This window comes from Falco naumanni, chromosome 4, assembly GCF_017639655.2.
Source record: "Falco naumanni isolate bFalNau1 chromosome 4, bFalNau1.pat, whole genome shotgun sequence".
Classification (NCBI taxonomy): domain Eukaryota; kingdom Metazoa; phylum Chordata; class Aves; order Falconiformes; family Falconidae; genus Falco; species Falco naumanni.
The window spans coordinates 41774034-41792347 of record NC_054057.1 but is presented as its reverse complement, the minus strand read 5'-3'; the positions used below and the strand labels follow the sequence as shown (position 1 = coordinate 41792347).

The 18314-nt window shown below is 40.1% G+C and overlaps 1 long non-coding RNA gene across 1 annotated transcript in view; it reads left to right on the top strand.

The window, feature by feature from the left end:
• The window catches only part of LOC121087189, a 44747-nt gene extending 26433 nt beyond the window's left edge, over nt 1–18314 (top strand). Inside the window, exons 2-4 of the long non-coding RNA XR_005827539.1 lie at nt 12316–12392; nt 15126–15318; nt 17608–18314. This is a non-coding gene — a long non-coding RNA (uncharacterized LOC121087189). The remainder of the gene's footprint in view (nt 1–12315; nt 12393–15125; nt 15319–17607) is intronic.

Below are 18314 nucleotides of genomic sequence, written 5' to 3'. Positions count from 1 at the left end.
TAGCAAGTCACCTTCTTTGCACAGCCTTTTGAGCAGGAGGCACTGATATGTCCCAAACCATACTAGCTGAGCAATATACCCTGTGGGGCTCTGTAGTCCAGGTATGCCTACTTGATAGAGGGCTTTTCAGCTGCGGTGTAGTACTGAGCTTTCCCCCTCCTGTGTGGCCCACGGTTCTTCCCCGTCACCTCTCTGGCCATGTGAGATGCCATGATCAAGCGGACAAAAGGCGGAAGTGCCTTTGTAATCAGCTGTAGCTTTGTTCTTTTACAGAGCTTGAGGACCAGAGCTCCTTTGCTTCATAACACACAGAAATGTTGTTGCTGTGGAATGACTTCTTGGCAGCCTTAAGCTACCTGGGACCGTTTATGTCAGGATGTTGCAGTCAAGCACATCCAGCAGGTTGAGCAAACAGAAAAAAATTACTGCCATAACAAGGTACCCATAAGGCTGCTGCAAAATCACTCACGTAGCAGTTTCTGGAGATGAGAAGCTCTACCCTGCCAGAAGGTATGGGAGCTTCCCCATCACCTCCAAAACACACCTTCAAAACTACATAAGCCCTTCAGAGGGTTGTAGGGCAATGGAGACCTGTTGAACATTTGAAAATGTTTCCTTATGTTTACAAATTTACAACCGAATGCAGTACAACTGCTTAAACAACATGCAGTCTAATAACAATGCTGGCTTTATTATATCTTAGTGTGCAAATAATTATTTTTTAATAAAGAGAAGTTTAAAGAGTTACGTGTAGATTAGCATGAGTGGTGTTGCAGCATAGCAATTTTAAAGCAATCAGATTAACTAAAATGACTATCAGACAGATCAGAGAAGACTAATTAGAAAGGAGTGCCTGTGTCATATGCCTAACTAATGAAAGAAACGGAAAAAAAAAATGAAAAAAAATGCAATAAAATGGCTCAAGGTTGCCCTACCCAGCAAACCTATCACCGGTGCAAGCTGTAAATAAGGATGAAACTTGCCCAGTAACATGTGTTTGCATGCATGTGTGTTTGATTTTGATGGGTCTATTGTCAAGCGAAATAGCCTGAGGAAAGCAACTGTAAAAAGTACACAAAGCAAGTCACTGACAATATATATTTGTAATCATAAAAGCTAGTTTGAGTGCCAGCAGTAAGCTACACTTTAAAAGAGTTACTAGAGATGAGCAGCAGGACAAATAGTCAGCTACAGTTTGATTTTTCTAATAAAAATAAAAAAGAGGTTCTTCTTGATACCCTGTTATCAATGACGTTTTCATATGCAGCAATGCCAGCCTTGCCATATCAAAGCTATACTTATTTCCAGGATGGCTTTCCATTAGTGAAAATTGTTCTTTTTTCCTCCTGTACTAATTAATGGATTTCCTGGCAGAAGAGATGTCTATAGTATGACCTTTTTAATGTGAGATCTTACCATGTATTAAACTGCTGTTCCGTCTGGTATATTTAGGGTTATCACATCCATCACTATTGTCCATCCTGTCTCCAAAGACTGTGTTTCCTTTTTTGGTTTGATTTCTTGGTAATCACTTGACAAAACTTTTATGAGAAATTTCCCCTCTTTTATTTAATCTTTTGTTGATATTTTCAGGTAGTTTCTTTTTTTGATTTTTTTGCTTTTTTATCATGACAAATAATATCTGCGTGCAATGCAAGATTAGTTTTCATTTAGCATGCAAGTTGTGCAGGAATCATTCTTTTGGCATTTAAGTGTGGCCAGCCATAAAAAAAAGAAACTGAGAACACATAGTACAGAGGCTTATTAATGTTTGAAGAGATTTACCAATTAATTGCATAATCTCACTGTTACCTGAATTCTTCAGATCAGTGTTGAAGTCTTTCTAAATGGTAAGGTCTAACTCAACCTGAAATTTTGTTTGAGATACAGTAATCATTTGGTAAGCTACTTTTCACCTGCAAGTCAGCAGATTAGACTAGACCATCATAGTAGCTTTAGTCATAAGTCTATGAACCTGTAAAAATTGCAAACTCTTTCACAACAGCTTCTGAAACAGCTTAATTTATGAAAAAAGAAATGAAGCAGAAGAATGTATGGGCTGTGCCTAATTGTCTGGTCTAGACTTTCATTCATGGCACAATTAAAGGTTTTACTTGGAAAATTTCTTCATGATCTTTAAACTCCCCAGACAACATCTCAGTTCTTACATACGACACTTGCAGATGAATATATCTCTGACTGCAAGTGGCAGATATTAGTGTCTGACATATGTGAATTCTCTGCTTAGGAACCAAAATGTCATGAGGAAAGAATACTTGAGAGAACAAGAAGTTTACATCCATTTCCTCCATGTGGATGGAGAATAGTACAAAAGGGAGAGGAACTAAAAATAAGCTTCCACTGCTCTGTGACACAGTGTCAGACTTTCTGAACCCACTAAAGAGCTCTTGAGAAACCATATAATCAGACCTCTTTTCCATAATGGAAAAGCTGGAAATGGAAGAAGTGAAATTTGGTGTATTTACATTAAATAAAAAAGAGGATGAACATGAAGTAGGTGAATTAGAGGACAAAAAGTGTGCAGATAGACACATGCCACGTGCTCATAGGGAGAGTGGCATCTGAATGTAACAAAATATCAAGACTTGCTGAAATAATAAAAAAAGTAGCTGGAAAACAATAGGAACAGCCAAATACAATTTTTAGAAACTACTGGAAGAATTGAGGAAACTGCAGGGCTGCTAAAACAACAGGGAAGTTTGGGGTTTATTATTAAAACTATCCACTGAAATTTGAGAGTTGGCTTTAGTTTGTATTTTTAATAGATAAATACCTGAACTGATTCTCACTATGTGCAGTACTCGGACTCCAGAATTTATTGTTATCCTATGAGACTGATGGAAGTAAATGAAAAATAAAATAGCTCTTTGACAGAATAAATGAATGCCTGAGAGTTTATGACTTGAATTTAGATATAATGATCTGATTGAGAAGTTTTTTAAAAGTACATGTTCTGTTTTATGTTCTAAATTTTCCCAGGTAAATGCATCAGATGAAATTATTTCCAGTGCAATTCACAGGCTTTCAGTAGTTTACAGCAGAGATGAATTAGCTTGGAGCCAGCTTAAAGTCTTCCAGTTTCACAGGCTAAAGAAAATGTCCTGTCTCAAGAATGAGTGATTTTCTTGTATTCTTATCCTTAGAGTGGAAAATTCAATTTGGTAGAAGTGGCATATAGAGAGTGAGGGACAGTGAGCTGTGAAAGGTCAGTGGGAATTCTGGTAGGATGAGAAGGAGATGGGAAGGGTCAACAGGGCCCCATGGGATTAAGAGTAAGAATCCAAAGTCAACCAGTGTTTTCAGGGGTGGTTAAAGCGAGGAAGTGTATTTATTTCTTTCCCACAGTCAGTCTGCTCTTTGGACATATGAAAAACTCTGCACATGTGCTCCTCCTGCTTCTTCCCTCCTAGCACCAGGTTGGGGTCCCCACCCACAATTCACCTTCAGCCTGCAGCCTAATGCCTCCATTCCTTCACCAGTCTCCCTCCAGCCTGTTTGTGCAAGCAGACCCCAGCTGTGGGTACGTCACAGTCCATTGTTGCACAAATGGGGTTGAGAAAGGCGGTGGGAAAGGGGTTGGGATGAAGATATGACTGGGGCTGGTTTGAGCCATGGCTGCTTCAGGAAGGAGAAGGTAGAAAAGGGAAAAGGAGGGCTGGATGCTTCTTTGGATGCCATGGCTTTTGCAGCTGGATAAAGTCTACTTTCAGCAGTAGCTGCTGCTCCACTCATAACTCCTCCTTCTGAGGCAGCAACCCTGATACCTGGTTAGGCCAGGGTTCTTGCTGCCCCAGGAGTCTGCTGTGCTGCCTTTGAGAAGTTTTAAGGATAATACAGCTTTACAAAATCACAGAATCTTTTAGGGTGGATGTGACGTCTTGAGATTTAGTCCAACACCCCTGCTCAGGGTCAGCTACAGAAGGTTCCCCAAGACTGTGTCCAGTCCTGTTTTGAATATGTCCTCTGTTGGAGAGAAATTTAATAATGAAAAAAAAAAAATTCTAAAATTGACTTCATAATTATATGAGAGAACATGTCTGGGTTAAATTCTAGAGGAGATTAGACTCTGAAGAGCTGGTCAAAGTTTAATCCACAGACTTTCTCTTGACTTTGGGTTTAATTTTCTATGCATTTGTTTCCTAGTCATGAACAAAATGGGAGATTACTTTCATTAACAAAAGATTTTATATTGGTGGGGAAGGCAAGGGAGAAGTGAAAAATTTCATTTGTGGCCATCAGAGGCAAATTGATATTCCTTAAATCAGCAGTAAAATCCTAGCTTCAACTCTGAGCTCATTACTAGCTCATACAGAACCTTTACCAACTTTGTTCCTGTATTTTCTTGTATGTCAGAGTAATTCTTTACTTTTGGAAGGAACTTCTCACACTATAATCAAATGCCTGATAAAATTCTATGAGTAGTAATTGAAATCCCAAGAAACAAATTGAATCTGTACAGAAAACCCCGTTCAGTGTTCTTGAAAATCTTAAACTCACAAGCATGAAAGAATGGTATTTCAGAGAGAATGGATATCTTGCCTACCTTGATATGTTCTCTTCTAAGTGAGTTTACTGAAAATGCAAAACTGATGGCTATGGATAATGAATTCCCTATTTCGTCCGGACAGCCAGGCTAAACACAGGCTAAATAAATTATGCCTGGTGAGATAACACGGCTCAAACGAGCACTCCAAATGATAAAATGCACTTAGGTCTTCAGGACGTAAGACATGTAGGTCCTACTTGTAACATCTCATAAGAAAAATGCAACATTGCATTAGAAATCCCGACCTTCTTGAAAGTCTCAGCTTCAGGTTTTGTCTGTTGGGCACCTGGAACCTTTGCAAGCTCCCACACTGGGGTTTGAGCAAGGCATCCAGAGTAGTGGGTTTCAATTGCAAGAATATTTTGGCTGCTGTGAAATACAGAATCAGGAACAAAGGAAAATATACTGGCTGATGATGCTACAAAAGATTGAAGAAATCTATTTCCCCTGTTTCTGCACTGCCTGTAAGCGAGGGTGTTCTGGTGGTTGCTCTGATTTTAGTCTCAGTTTTAGACAGGAAGGTGAGTTTTCAAATGCCTGCATCATGTGCCCTAGCAGTCCACTTGGTTACCTTTCTCTGCCTGTTTGATTTGGTCTTTTGGAAAGCTAGGGTAGATGGCCCCTCTGTCATCTGCTGGCTTTCACAGACCAAGTGCTGACGCTGTTTGTTGCCAGTGCAACTTAGAGTCAACGTCTCCCCCTCAACCTGAACATTGGAGAACAATGTGGCGCTGCGATTTTACACTGAACAGTTTTGTGCAATGGTTGACATTTAACTCGTAAGTCTCCCATATTTTTATTTTTAATAAGTAAAAGGCCTGAACAAGTAAATCCTTAACTAAGGGTTAGATCCAGAAGGCCTGTACCATTAAATTCCATCATCATTAATATCCAGAGCCGTATCCCCATAGCCTCTAGCGCTAAGGAAACAGGACCTTCTATGTAAGATGAGACTCAGAAGATGTATTCAGGCTTCTAGGGGAGATCTTCCCTTAATTAAAATGGTTTTGAGTAATAGATATTTCAGGTTTCCCTTTAAAGTAGGTACCAAGCATAAATAATCAGCTATAATCAGGTATCCATTTTTCTCTACCAGCCTTCATAATGCATCCATTAATGTTCTTTATTCCAATAAGCAAGCTCATTCCTACTCCTTTTTAGCAGGTAAAAAACAGTACCCTGTGTAATATGTTCCTTTGGCTGAAATCAATATTCAAATGAATTAAGTTTTGAAGAGGACTAAAGGTTGAGTAGTTGACTAAAATATTTTGCTTTAAATCTAAAAGCTTCCTAGGGATTTTAGATGTTGTTCTTATAATTTCATGGGAGGAGGACAGAGGAAGAAAAGGCTCCTCAAATTTTTTTATTTTGCAAAAGTGGAAGGCAGGTTTATGAATAGCAAAACTTCTTGTATGGGAGAATGCTGGAAAATATACAGCTGTAGAGAAGTGGTAAGTTTTATGTGTAATGTGACACATTGAAGATTCACCTTTTTTTTTTAATGCAGACTCAGAGTCACTGATTCTAAAGAAAACACGAGCTCTGACTGGCTCTAGACCGTATGTTGCCTTTGGAAAGGTTTCCATTGCCTGTTAAAGACAGTTTGTTGCTACAACTGTATCAAAACTGAGTACTACTTCATTCACCCATGCACAGGTCAATTGAGGTCACACTATTTCTTGCAACCATTTTCCTCAAGCTGTATTCAAGCCCTTCTTTGTTTTTAGGAGAGTATAAAATCTGTAATTAAGGCATTATAAAATTTTGGTTTGCCCCAAAGTATAACTAAAACTGAAAAAAATTCATTTCTTTGTATCTAAAGCAGCAGCCTTAATTGGAGATCATAGGTGATATCTAATGTATTCCTCCTATGAAGTTTGCCACTATGACTCAGTTGTAGGAGGTTGCCCTTGTTACAGATGGACCATTTTCATAGAGAGAATGTGATGTGATGTTGTTGACACCTGTCTGTCGACTCCAGGTTGTTGCCCAAGGCTACTAAAGCAGAGGGGCAGCCATCTAGATCATTACACTGATTTGTTTAGTGCTGTTTTCTTCTTCTGAGATGTACACAGTTCTTAATTTCATGCTAAGTCATCAATCAAATGTAACAGGCATTTATACCAAGCTATACCTGTGCTATCAGCAATCACATTAATTGGAATGTAACAGCAGTGTCTAATCTAGGCAGGCTATAAACAAGGCTCCGTGAGATAAATGTGTGCACATTTCAGATCATTACCCACACACTCTGGTTTTGCTTTCTGTGCAAAAAGTGACTGCAATTTCTGGGCTTCTCTGGAAACCCAGCATGTATCAAGAGGTATGAAGGTATGGAGCACCTGAGGGAGAAGAAAGGAACAACACCATAGTGCAAAGAAAATCCCCTGATATTCTGGAAGAGCTATAAATATTTTTGTGAAGGACATTTGGAAAGAAAACAACCTTGGCTACAATTTTCACACTCATGTGGCTATTTCCAGAACAAGAATAGTGATGAGTATGGGAACAATGATGAGATAGAATGACAAAGTGACAATAAACCCCTCAAATTTGGCTCTTTAAAGGTCAGAAACTTTTTAACATTAGAACATTGAAGGACTGGAAAATAGTATAGCATACGCTATAAATCTTCTAGCAGAAGCCTACAGAAAGCTATAAAAAAATCAGTTACAACATGCATATGATTGAATTTCAATGAATCACCATTTTATAGTGGCCATGACATGAGTTCTCCATTTTTCTCCGAAATTGAAGGTTAAGAGTGGTACACTATTTCACAATGACCTGATATTTATACAGAATTCTAAAAACAGCATAAAAGAAAGAGGAAAAATAAAGGAGACATACTAAATCCTATGTAAGGTAGTAAGGCGACCATCATTCTGTTATATGTATATAGTTAACTGCCTTGCTTTGGCAGTGGTAGCTTTATATAGAACATACATAAACAACATATCCAAAATTTTTAGGCTAGAAGTAATTTTGATTTAATTTTTTTAAATGACCGGCTCAAGCTTTGATTTCATTGTGAAATGGATCGGTTTGCAATATGGCACCAAGACTGCCAGGACAATTCTGAGAAATGCCAAAAGAAGGTAACGAAGACTTTTACAGCTCTACGAGCTTTAACTTCTGGCTGGAGGTATAACCTGTTACCTAGCAACAGTGCTAAACTTCCCTATATCAGGAAGTTTCACATGCCAGTTGACTTCTATTTTCCCTGTGCTGAATCAATAGCCATACACGTTGCAATTAATAATACTCCCATGGGGTTGGTACCTGGCTCTTCTGAAGATAATGGCGGCTGATCCTGCTGTACATAACCATAGTTACGTGTGGTGTATGAAATATGTAATATGCATTATAGGCCTAATTTAGGAAGTGATTATTTTTCCAACCAAATATAAAATTAATTGCACCATCCTATTTGGCTGGGGAAAAAAAAAAAAAAAGGTTTAATAAATTTATGAAAGCGAAAACCATTACATTCGTAGCGCAGGAGTGTGAAGGGGAAAAGCATTACTGCATTACGGGCCTCTTAGAATGGGATTTAGGGACTATGGTCCATTTTCTGATTTTACCACTGACTTCCAATGTCACCTGGGACAACTTCTTGTGATCTTGGTGCCTAGCATACCTTTCTTGTCACTTAAAAATGTTTGGTTTCAAGCAAAATTCACATAGTTTTAGGGGCTCAGTTCTAACACTTTAAAGGTATTTTGGTGCTCAGGGTAACAAGTAACAAGAAATAAAAAAGTAAATACAGCAGGCCAAGTAATATTAATAACAACAATAATAATAATGTATATGATTGTCAAAAAGTCTGCACTGCCTCCTTTTGATAACACGGCTGAGACGACAACAGATGATCTGGTAGGTATTTGAATGTAAACCCTGTATGTGAATAGAATATCAAAAATTGTCTGTTCTGAGAGGATGTTTGCCCTAAAACTGATAATACAAGCAGAAAACTAACAATGACAAAGTTTGCCTGAGGCTCCCTTACCCTGATTAAACACTAACCCGTTCACATGAAGGGATTGTCCAGACAAAAAGGTGTCATCTTGAAAAGAAGCATGGACAGTACTGGGTGCAAAAGGGAGGGGCTCACACCTTGGGGATTAGCTATAGAAGGGTGTTAGAAATTTGGTGTTCATTAACATTTTTTGCATGTCTGGTGGTGGTGTTTATCTGTTTGAATGCTGATACTGTATCCTGAATGTGTAGTTCAGGATAACTATGCATTTGCTGGGTAATTATACGTCATTAGTAAATCAATAACTGCTTCCATCCCACTTCCCACTGCTTCCCTGTATCATATACAGTGTTATTTATACCCTTAAAACTAAAAAACTAAAAAAAAAAAAAAAAAAAAATTGGAAAAACACAGTAAGCTCAAACAAAATAATAAAAAAGCTTAAAAATAAAAATACAAGGGACAAGATTTCTTTTGTAAGTTGTAATTAATTGCACTTGCATGGTTAAGATATGATGTTGACAAAGATTACTGTAAAATTCCTTTTTGCTGGCTGAGGCATGCCACCAACTAGCAGTCAAGAGAGCACAAGACCTGTCTTGCATCTGATGTGGATTTTTTTATGCCAATTTAGTTTCTTATGGTATGAACCAGTGATAAGAAGAAAATTAACAAAATAGTAACTTTGATACTGTATTTATATCGAAATTTTTGTCTGAAATTATTTTGTTCCATTGTACTAATTCTTCCATAAGCACAAAACCGAAAAGACACTTCCCTTAGCAAGACACTCTGGGCTGGGCTTTTTTGCACGTGAAGTACAGAATTTGCACATGCCTGAGGTGAAGAGTGCTGTGGTGGTTTGGCTTCTGCCCCGAGTTTGGTCTGCCCTCAGGTCTAAGTGTAACGTGAGTATGCGTGCCATGGCAGGCCCTCCGAATTTGGTATGGGCTCTAGTGTTGCCTGGCGTTCCTTATGCAAGAGCTCTGCTTTCCAACTGCGATTGGAAATCTGTACATTTATGGTGATGCTGGGAACAGTACATGGAATTGCTGAGGCACAATTGCTCCACCACGGGGAAGCTTTCTCACTGGCGACAGAATGTGATGGAGCTGTACAGCTTTGAGAGTGTCGTTTCTCTATGAGACACTGTTCCACACGATGGACATACTGGTTCAGAGGGAGCTGCATTGATGGTCTCTATCACCATACTCCCAAGGTGTGAAATGCCTTCAAAGTGCACTGTATCCTTTACTTATCAAAAAGAAAATTTCACGTTAAGATGGGATACCTAAGTGGAAAATATGGTTTAGTGGTAACCATTACAGATTTTGGACAGACTAATAACTGGGCTCACTTGAGGGGTCAGCGCTTGTACATTGGCCACGGATACATAGGAGGTACATCAGTTGGTTTATTGGTACCTTGTGGTTTCAGACTTGATGTGGTGATAAGAACAAGCAGACACAGCACAAATCACTGACAGAAGTATTTGCATACTTGTTCTTTGGTTTCATTGGGTATGAACTTGACTCAAAACTGAAAGCTCTTGAGGTTGTGGGTTTTTTTTCACTCTTGAGATTCAGCAAGAGTTTTTCAAAATTGTTCCATAAAATAATAGGAATTAGGGGCATTTCTATGATAGCAATTACAAATTCTGTCTTTTCTGGACAAGCTGATGTTTTGATTTTGTTTGGGGGGAACTGAAATGACTGAAGGCCTATGGTAGGAAGAATAACTACAAGTCATCAGTATGTCTGCAATAGCTCCATCACAGTAACCATAACATAACCTTGAAAGAACAGCCGTGTTTCCTGAGATGAACAATCTGTAGCAATCACAGAAAGGCCTGCTACACCTCGAGCTTAATCACAGCTAGTGGTAATAGCGAGAAGGATTGGGAGTGTTTGTGTCCACTAATGACTGTGGCTAGAACAATGCATTGCAGTAGAGCCGAGAGGGGTGTGGGGGGGAAAATATGCAGTACATTTACATTGCAATTGTGTCCCTCTCATGCTGTTTTGTATTGGAAGGAGAAGACTAGATCACAACTTTTGTTTTACACCAAGACCAAATTCTACATTGATACGCATGTATTTTACTTGTTACCTGCCAATAAACCCAACACTGTAAAGAGCTTAGCACCTATTGGGCAGTATGTATGGGGATATGGGGTACTCAGCTCATGGTATCTTCTGGGCCTCATATTGTTCAGCTAAGTAATAGGCCTTTTATTTCAGGCTAGTTACAGCAAACCTGGCAGTTTTAAAAGACTTGACACTAAAAGCCCCATGATTTTTAGCCACCTGAGAGCTGCAATATGTAACTACCATTAAATGCTCAGCCTGAAACGTCTCTTTAACATAAAAGTGAACAGAGGAAAAAGGGTAAATTATAGTTCCGCACATTTATTAGACTTCATAGATGCAAGTGGTGGATTTCATGTATCAGATCATCAGAACGTTCCAGTTTCTTCTGCTTGCCTGAAAACCTTATTAACAGTGTATAATGTTTTTCCTGTCACTTTTATTGTTTTATGTAAGGCTGGGTCATGATAAGGTCTTGTATAAAAAAATTACCTCTTCTTATTCAATAGATTTGGTTCCTGTTTAGCTCATCGATGTATTAATATATATAGTTAAGTAGGATGGGCTTGTAGTAATCCCTTTTCTCCAGGCAGCACAATTTGCCAAGGCAGTAAAAGTGAGTGAGCTGGATTGTACCCTTGCTCACACCTCATCAGCAAATTGTTTCCTGCAGCCTAGTTCCTGGATGAGTGTTAGATGCGAGCAAATCCACTGAGGGCCATCAAAATGCACAGGTATTATTCAAGGCAGAGAATGAGAAAAATCTGCCTGCCCAGATCTCTGACATCAACATTTAGCCTTATGCAACCTGTATTACTGCAGGTGATGTATAGGGAGGAAAACAGTCATATCGACCGTCAAGGGCCAGCAATGTTTCTTTCCAGGCTTAGTCAAAGATACAATTGGGTTCATGTTCTATAAAACAAAATAATTATGTTTGGAATTACCAGGGACAAAAGATATGGATACTCACAAGGACAGTTTTACTAGACACTTGGTATTATGACTCTATATTAGTTCAGGATGATAATTTCTAAAGAGAATTTTATTGATTTTTTTTCTTGTCAAGTTACTTGTCCAGAGCCTTGGCTGTGTGGATCACCACATCTCATCTGAAATAGGCAGCATAACTGCTGGTCACATTCATCCATGGTATGAGCCTATTGCAAATATGAATTTGGCCTGGTATGCCGCTGGGTGTTTTTGAAGAAATAGTTTGAGATATACCCCAAAGGTTTCCATCAGAAAGCCAAATAATGCCAGGCTAGGAGTCCACAAAATCTTATTAGAGGGTATTTTGCTGCATTCCTTTCACAGGTAACTAGCACAAGTAAGACCCAAAGAAATGGAATTTTATATCTCATATATTTAATATAGGATTTTTTTAAAAAAAGACTAATGCATACAATTTTTGGCAGGCTTAGTGTGAAAAGGAACAAAGAGTCAGAAATTAAATGGACAGAAGAATATAAGTGCAATACTGCTTCATTCATATAGACAGAAAAAAAAAAGATTTCTGTTATGATGGCTGGCCTCTGTCAAAAGATGAAAGGATTTGATTATAATATGTAACAAAGTAGGTATAATTTGTATTAATATATTTTAAGTAAGTAGACTTAGAAGTTCATTTTACCTTTTCTGATTTTTTGTTTGTTTGTTTTGTTTTTTTTTTTTTTTCACAGGGGCTTTTACAGAGTTCAAGAGCTTACACTGAATTCCTCCCAGATAAATTTCTTCCCTTGTGTTCCATTTAACTAAGGTAAGAGATTCTACTACGTGGTAAACTAACTAATTTAGAAATTTATTTAGCTATCTGTAAGTCCATAAATTAATCCATCAATTTCTTTGCCCTAATTCTTATTAATCTATATGCCAGATGCATTATCACACTTCTTCCAATTTTATTGAAATGAGAAAGAGGATTACTTTTTTTAATTCCCATTTGTTATCAGTGCAGCAGTCCTGGAGTATTAGAAGTCCGTGTCTCTGTTTAGTTTTTGTAGTCTGATTATTGCCCACTGCTTAGAAACAACTTCTGCAATACCCAGGGCTGCAATATGGATCCCCATTCAAGTATTAACTAGCCTATCTTGGACTCCATTAGCATTTTTGACATAATTAAATTGGCAACATTGAATTTTGAATTTCAAGAGCGGTGGAAATAAAGTGACTATCACTGCTCCATACTAGGACGATCTTACAAGGAAAGACTAGCTCTCTTTTTTGTGTTGAGATAAAAGGCTAACCCTTGGATTACAATGTTTGGAAACAGACTTGCTTGAGTTAACAACAAAAGGCGTTGCCAATGGGTCTTGAAATCCTGGCTGTGTTTGTAGCCAGTACTTCAGGATTACTCCCAGGGTTGTTGTCCTGTATGGAGATCTCATTACTTTCTGGTATGTCTGCAAGGATGGAAATGAAGAATGATCAGATTTGCTGTTGCTGTTCAAATTACACTTGGATTTTTGAGTCTGACAGTGAATCAGGCACGTTTTTTTTCCTGGTATTTCTACCCACATTTCTTTTGTGTGCATTTACATGTCTGTACTCCCACTTTGACTGACTTACCTCCTGCAAGGAAAATAGAACTTTTAAAGCCTGGGAGCTCTTCTTAGCCCCCCAGAAATGAGGTTGTACTTTGAAGTTTGTAGGGTTGTCCCCATAAAAGCAGAGGAGAGAATGTAAACTTGAGCACTGGTAAGCTCAGGCTTTGTGGTAGAAATCTTACACCTATAAAGGACTTGGTTACTACTGCCCCACAGTTACAGGTGAGCAGATGGGAGTTTCCTCTGCCCACGTGTCACTTCAGACAGACATGAGCTAGCTGGTTGTGTGATGCAGAGTATTGGTGATATTACCAGGCTGAGGCTGTGCTGGCTTGATTTTAGGAGGTCGCTTGTGCAATAGCTGTACATAGAGACACAGTTTGAGCGTTTCTTAAGAGGAGTTACAGGGCCCTCATTACAATTGGTGTTTAAGAATAAGGACTTCCAAAATAAATGAGTGGTTTCTTTTATGGGTACAGTTTGAAGTGTTTTCTGGAGGTTTTGAAGTACTTCAGGTGCAGAAACAACTTGTAATTTTGGCTTTGCTTGTGTCATTGTCCACTCAGCCCTACTAAGAAGGCCAAGGGTACAGGCACCCTCATGTTGGGAGTTTTGTCAAACAGAACATTTCTGTGCTAGTTAGCACTGACACAGGAGTTAGAGAAAAGGAACTGTGAGCAGGCAGAAAATTCACCTCCATCTCTGTCTAGTAGAAAAGCCACATTTTTTTGTGCTTTCTTTGTGCTCTGCTTCCTGTTCTCTTTTTCCACTGCTATGCCGATAAGGTTGATACTGGAAAAACACTTCAGGGATCCAAGTCTTGCCAAGGTCAATCCTGACTGTTAGCAACAGGAACTGGAGTTTGCATGTCCATTTATCACTGGGTTTTTGATGCCAGTGATGAAGTGCGGAGCACTTCATTTCCGCCAGTAAAGCCACCACCACTAGAAATGACAGTGTGTGGGAAGAGCAGATTCTATGCCTTCTGGGTTTCTGTCTCTGTTGTGACAAGAGCAGAGGAGGCTAATGGCCTCAGTGGTACTGTATTCTTGAGGAAGGTGAGCTGGTGGCACATGTCCCCTCCTCCCAAAGCCCAGCCTCCTGCCTTTGCCCACGCCAATGACCAGCTGTCAGCTGCTTCTTCGGCCGGGCTCCCAGCGAACAATTCACAAACTGGCTGCCATTGTGAAGATGCATTCATCTCCACAGCAACCTGCTCCCTCATCAGTGTCTGTGTGGGCAGGCATCAGACCAGAAAATTCCCTGTGTGAGCTGGATTTCTGCTTTCCCTTTCAGTGCAATTACATGTTTTTCAGTGCAGGGATCTTTACTGGTTGCCGGCAATTCCTGTAATGGATTGTGTCTCTGCCAAAGTCATATATAAGCGTGACACAAATTATCATTCTGAGTAAAGTTGTGTATTGCATTACATAACCCCCTAAAGGAAAAAAAAAAAAAAAAAAAAAAGCAACAGCTAAAGCAGCACTTATATTTATGAACAGTATTTCACGGTATTAGTTCCATTTAGGCTGTAATGCTGCTCTGACACAGATGTTTAATCTGCTCTTTATTTTCAAGAATGCCATGCTAATGTCATCCAATAATTCTCATCTCAAATCTACCAGCATACTCTCCCCCAGCCCTTTGGCTAATCACTGTGTTAAAGATTTTTTCATAAATCTTTCAAGTGCTGTAATGAATTAGCTGAGCCTTTTTTGGTTATGTTTTTGCTGTTTGGTTGTGGTTTTTTTTTTTAAAGTGGTGGGCTATGATGGGACTGGCTGTTGTGTAGAGGCAGAGGGGAAGCCTTCTGGCAGGTTACAAGGATGTATCATCTGCTTAAAGGCAGAAAGCAGGAAATAGCACAGTGTCCAAGTTGATTTGGGTATTCACAAGTTTCAATATAGTGGCTGGGCATATCATTAAGCTTTCCTCTCTCTCTGCAGCTGTGCATCCCTTTGCTTCCCCAGGAGGTGCCAGTCAGCTAGAAACACCCTGTTTTGGGCACTTCAGTAACTGATGACTCTTAACAGTTTCCATATTTCATTTGATGTCAGTAGGAGGGAACTAAAGCTTTGCCATAGAAATAGCCACTATTGGTTCCAGCTTTTCCAGGATACTCTTCATTTGGTCACTCAGGTCAGTGGGATGGTTAATGAAGAATGATGCTTTTCAGTGTATTTAAATATCACTCCCCTTGTTTTTCCTCCACACTTTGGAGTTTTTGAGTAAAATGTGTAAAAAGACATCTGCATTTTGGATCTTTACCTGTAAGTTTTTATTGGTATTTACATGCCACTGTTAAATGTTTGCTTATACTCATTTCAATATTTGAAATATTTGCAGTGGGTTTAGTGCTGATGTCAAAGATAAATCAAATATAGAAAATTGATTCCAAAACATCTGAAATGCTTTTACTGATAATAAACAGCACAACAGGCTGGCATCCTGCATATAATCAGCAAGGAAAAAACCCACTAATGCTATCAACCCATGCAGGCATTCATATTTTTAAACCTAATTAAAAAGGTTTGCCTTTTATTTATATTTTGGGCTGCTGATTATAACTTCATGGAAAATGAAAGACATCTTTATTTGGATCAAATGTACTGCTGTCAATTTAAAAATTGTAATCATTCCACAACAGTTTTCAGGAAAATACCCAAGTATTGGTAGATATGGTGAGGAGTACTGTTTCTCTGAGTGTGGTTTTACTCATTTTTTTCCACTAATGTATAGCCTTTGACATTCATTTGTTGTACTTCAGCTGAGCTCTCTACATGCTGTACAACCGTTAATATCCACTGCATGGAGAAAGAAGGAGCAAAACCACAGGGCTCAGAGCCCTTCTCAAAGCCAAAGTACTATTGCTCATTTTACTAAAACTACTGTGTCTATAAACCTTAGTTTTGTGTATACACTATCTTAGAAATAGAAAAGCTGACATATTTTCATTCTGCACTAGGCAGTGGCTGGAGAAAAGACATAAACCAGACAAATAAAAACTCCATACATCATTTAGTTCCCGAAGCACAAGGTGACTCTGCTGAACCATTAGAATAGACTGCAGGTAGACTAGCCTCCACACAGCACTTCACTGCTTCTGCAGTGAAGGGTTCATCTGATTTCATTGGTGTCTTGCTCAGGGTTTCATGCTGTGCAGCAGAGAGAAAAGTTTGGCTTCTCTGTGTGTGTGTACCTGTGTGTTCCTTATTCCTATACAGCATCCTGCACTAATATTTTTCATGTCATCACTCCTCTAAGACACCTAGCAAGTCAGGGAACAGCACACAGTGATGCAGAGCATTTCCACATCAGCCCCAGGAATTAAATTCCCAAGCAAGTGTTCCCAAGCACATGAATACCTATATCTATGTATTAGAGTACTGGATTCCTGAGGATGAGGCTGATGAAAAATGACATGACATATGAGGCAAGGGTATTTTATGCCTAGACTGTTGCTAGTAAAATAGCAGCGTATGCCTGAAAATTCATGTCTTACTGATTTTGGGAGTCCAGCAACCCTGGCTTAAGTGTATATTTGAGTCAGAGCCACAACCTGAAACTGCTTCCTACTTGTACAAGTTAAAATGTCACCTCTAGACCAGAATCCAAGACCCAACACGGTCCTCAGCCCTTTGGCACAGATCTTTTACAGTTGCCCCTGATTAGTCCCATGCCATGCTCACTCATTCTTTTGCAGCTGAAGAATCTTGCATCTTTTCTGCAACTGAGTGGGGGGCAGCTTATGGAGAAAGGGGTTGGGGGAGCTTAATGTGCATACCTTTAGTTGGGGTGCTGTCCTGGGTAATGAGACTTCACGTGCCTCCCAGGCTGAGCGCTGCATCTCTCACTTCATGGATAAATGCTGTAATTGCTAGGGTTAGTCTCCAAGAGGGGTCAGCCATCACCATTACCACTGAGTGTAGATGGAGATGGCTGCAGAACTCACCACTGGCCACTGCTGTCAGCAAGTGTTTAAGGATACGCCGAGTGCTTCTCATTGCTCTAGCCCTTAAGGTCACTGCTGTGTAGGATAACACAGCCAAAGGTGGTCATATGTGTCAAACAACTTTACATACCAAAGCCCTTCACTAAGGAAAATTTACATCCCTAGCTAAAACTTTAGATGTTAGATCTTTTTTAAAAGACTGTCAGCTCCCACCAGGCTCCTTGTCATATCTGGTTCCCTCTAGGCAGAATCCCACAGGCCAAGTCAAGCCCTGAACACGTTTCACTGACATGCTCACCTGTACCTCAGGCGAGAAGGACAAAGCACAGGGTGGAGATCTGTCAGATCCTGGTAGCAGGATGCACATCAGTGCTGCGGAAGGTACAGAGTAAAACAGAGTGACATGGCTGTGTGTCACCTTCTGCAGTAACAGAGTGCTCTTGTTTTTGTATCGTCTTCATCTCTCACTACTCTAGGTCCTGCACTGAGAGAACACTTGACAGCAGCTGGAGGAAGCAGGTGAGTGTGGGGGGGTGCAAGCGTGCATGTGCACAGCTGCAGGGCACCGTGCAGCACAGAAACAAGGCTGTGCTCATGCCTCCTCTCTCGCCCTCCCGTGCTTCCCTTGTGGGGCTGCTGAGGAGACCTGTTGCTTGTGCTCACTGGTGACAAGGTGGGGGGTGGCGAGAGGTTACCGCTTAGTGAGGTGCCCACTGCCTCTTTGCTCCTTGGGCAGGAACGGCACCTGCGGTGCTCCGAGCACCCCCTGCCCTGTCCCCAGCCCACACCACGCTTGAGGGGCTGTGGCTGGGGGGGGCCCTCAGCCTGCAGGCCAGTGAGCACTGGAGGTGATTTCATCCAGTGACACTGCAGCTGTGCACGGTTTCTGTTCTACAGAGTGAGTGATTTTCAGTCACACTCCATTTGTAACCTTGACTGCCAGATTCATCTCTCTAGGAATGGGATTCCTTCTGGAAACAGGCCACTGTGAAAACACCCATGTGTCTGTGAGAGGCACGTCATTTTGGGAATGCAAACAGGGGTGCGTGTTTGTGGTGTGATCCTGACACGCCTGCAGGTGAGGCAGGGCTGAAAAGCTTTAAGCCGAAAAGCTTAGATAAAAGGACACCCACCGTTGCTGATGTGACAATCAGGTTACAGTATCATTTGCTACCTCCCAAAA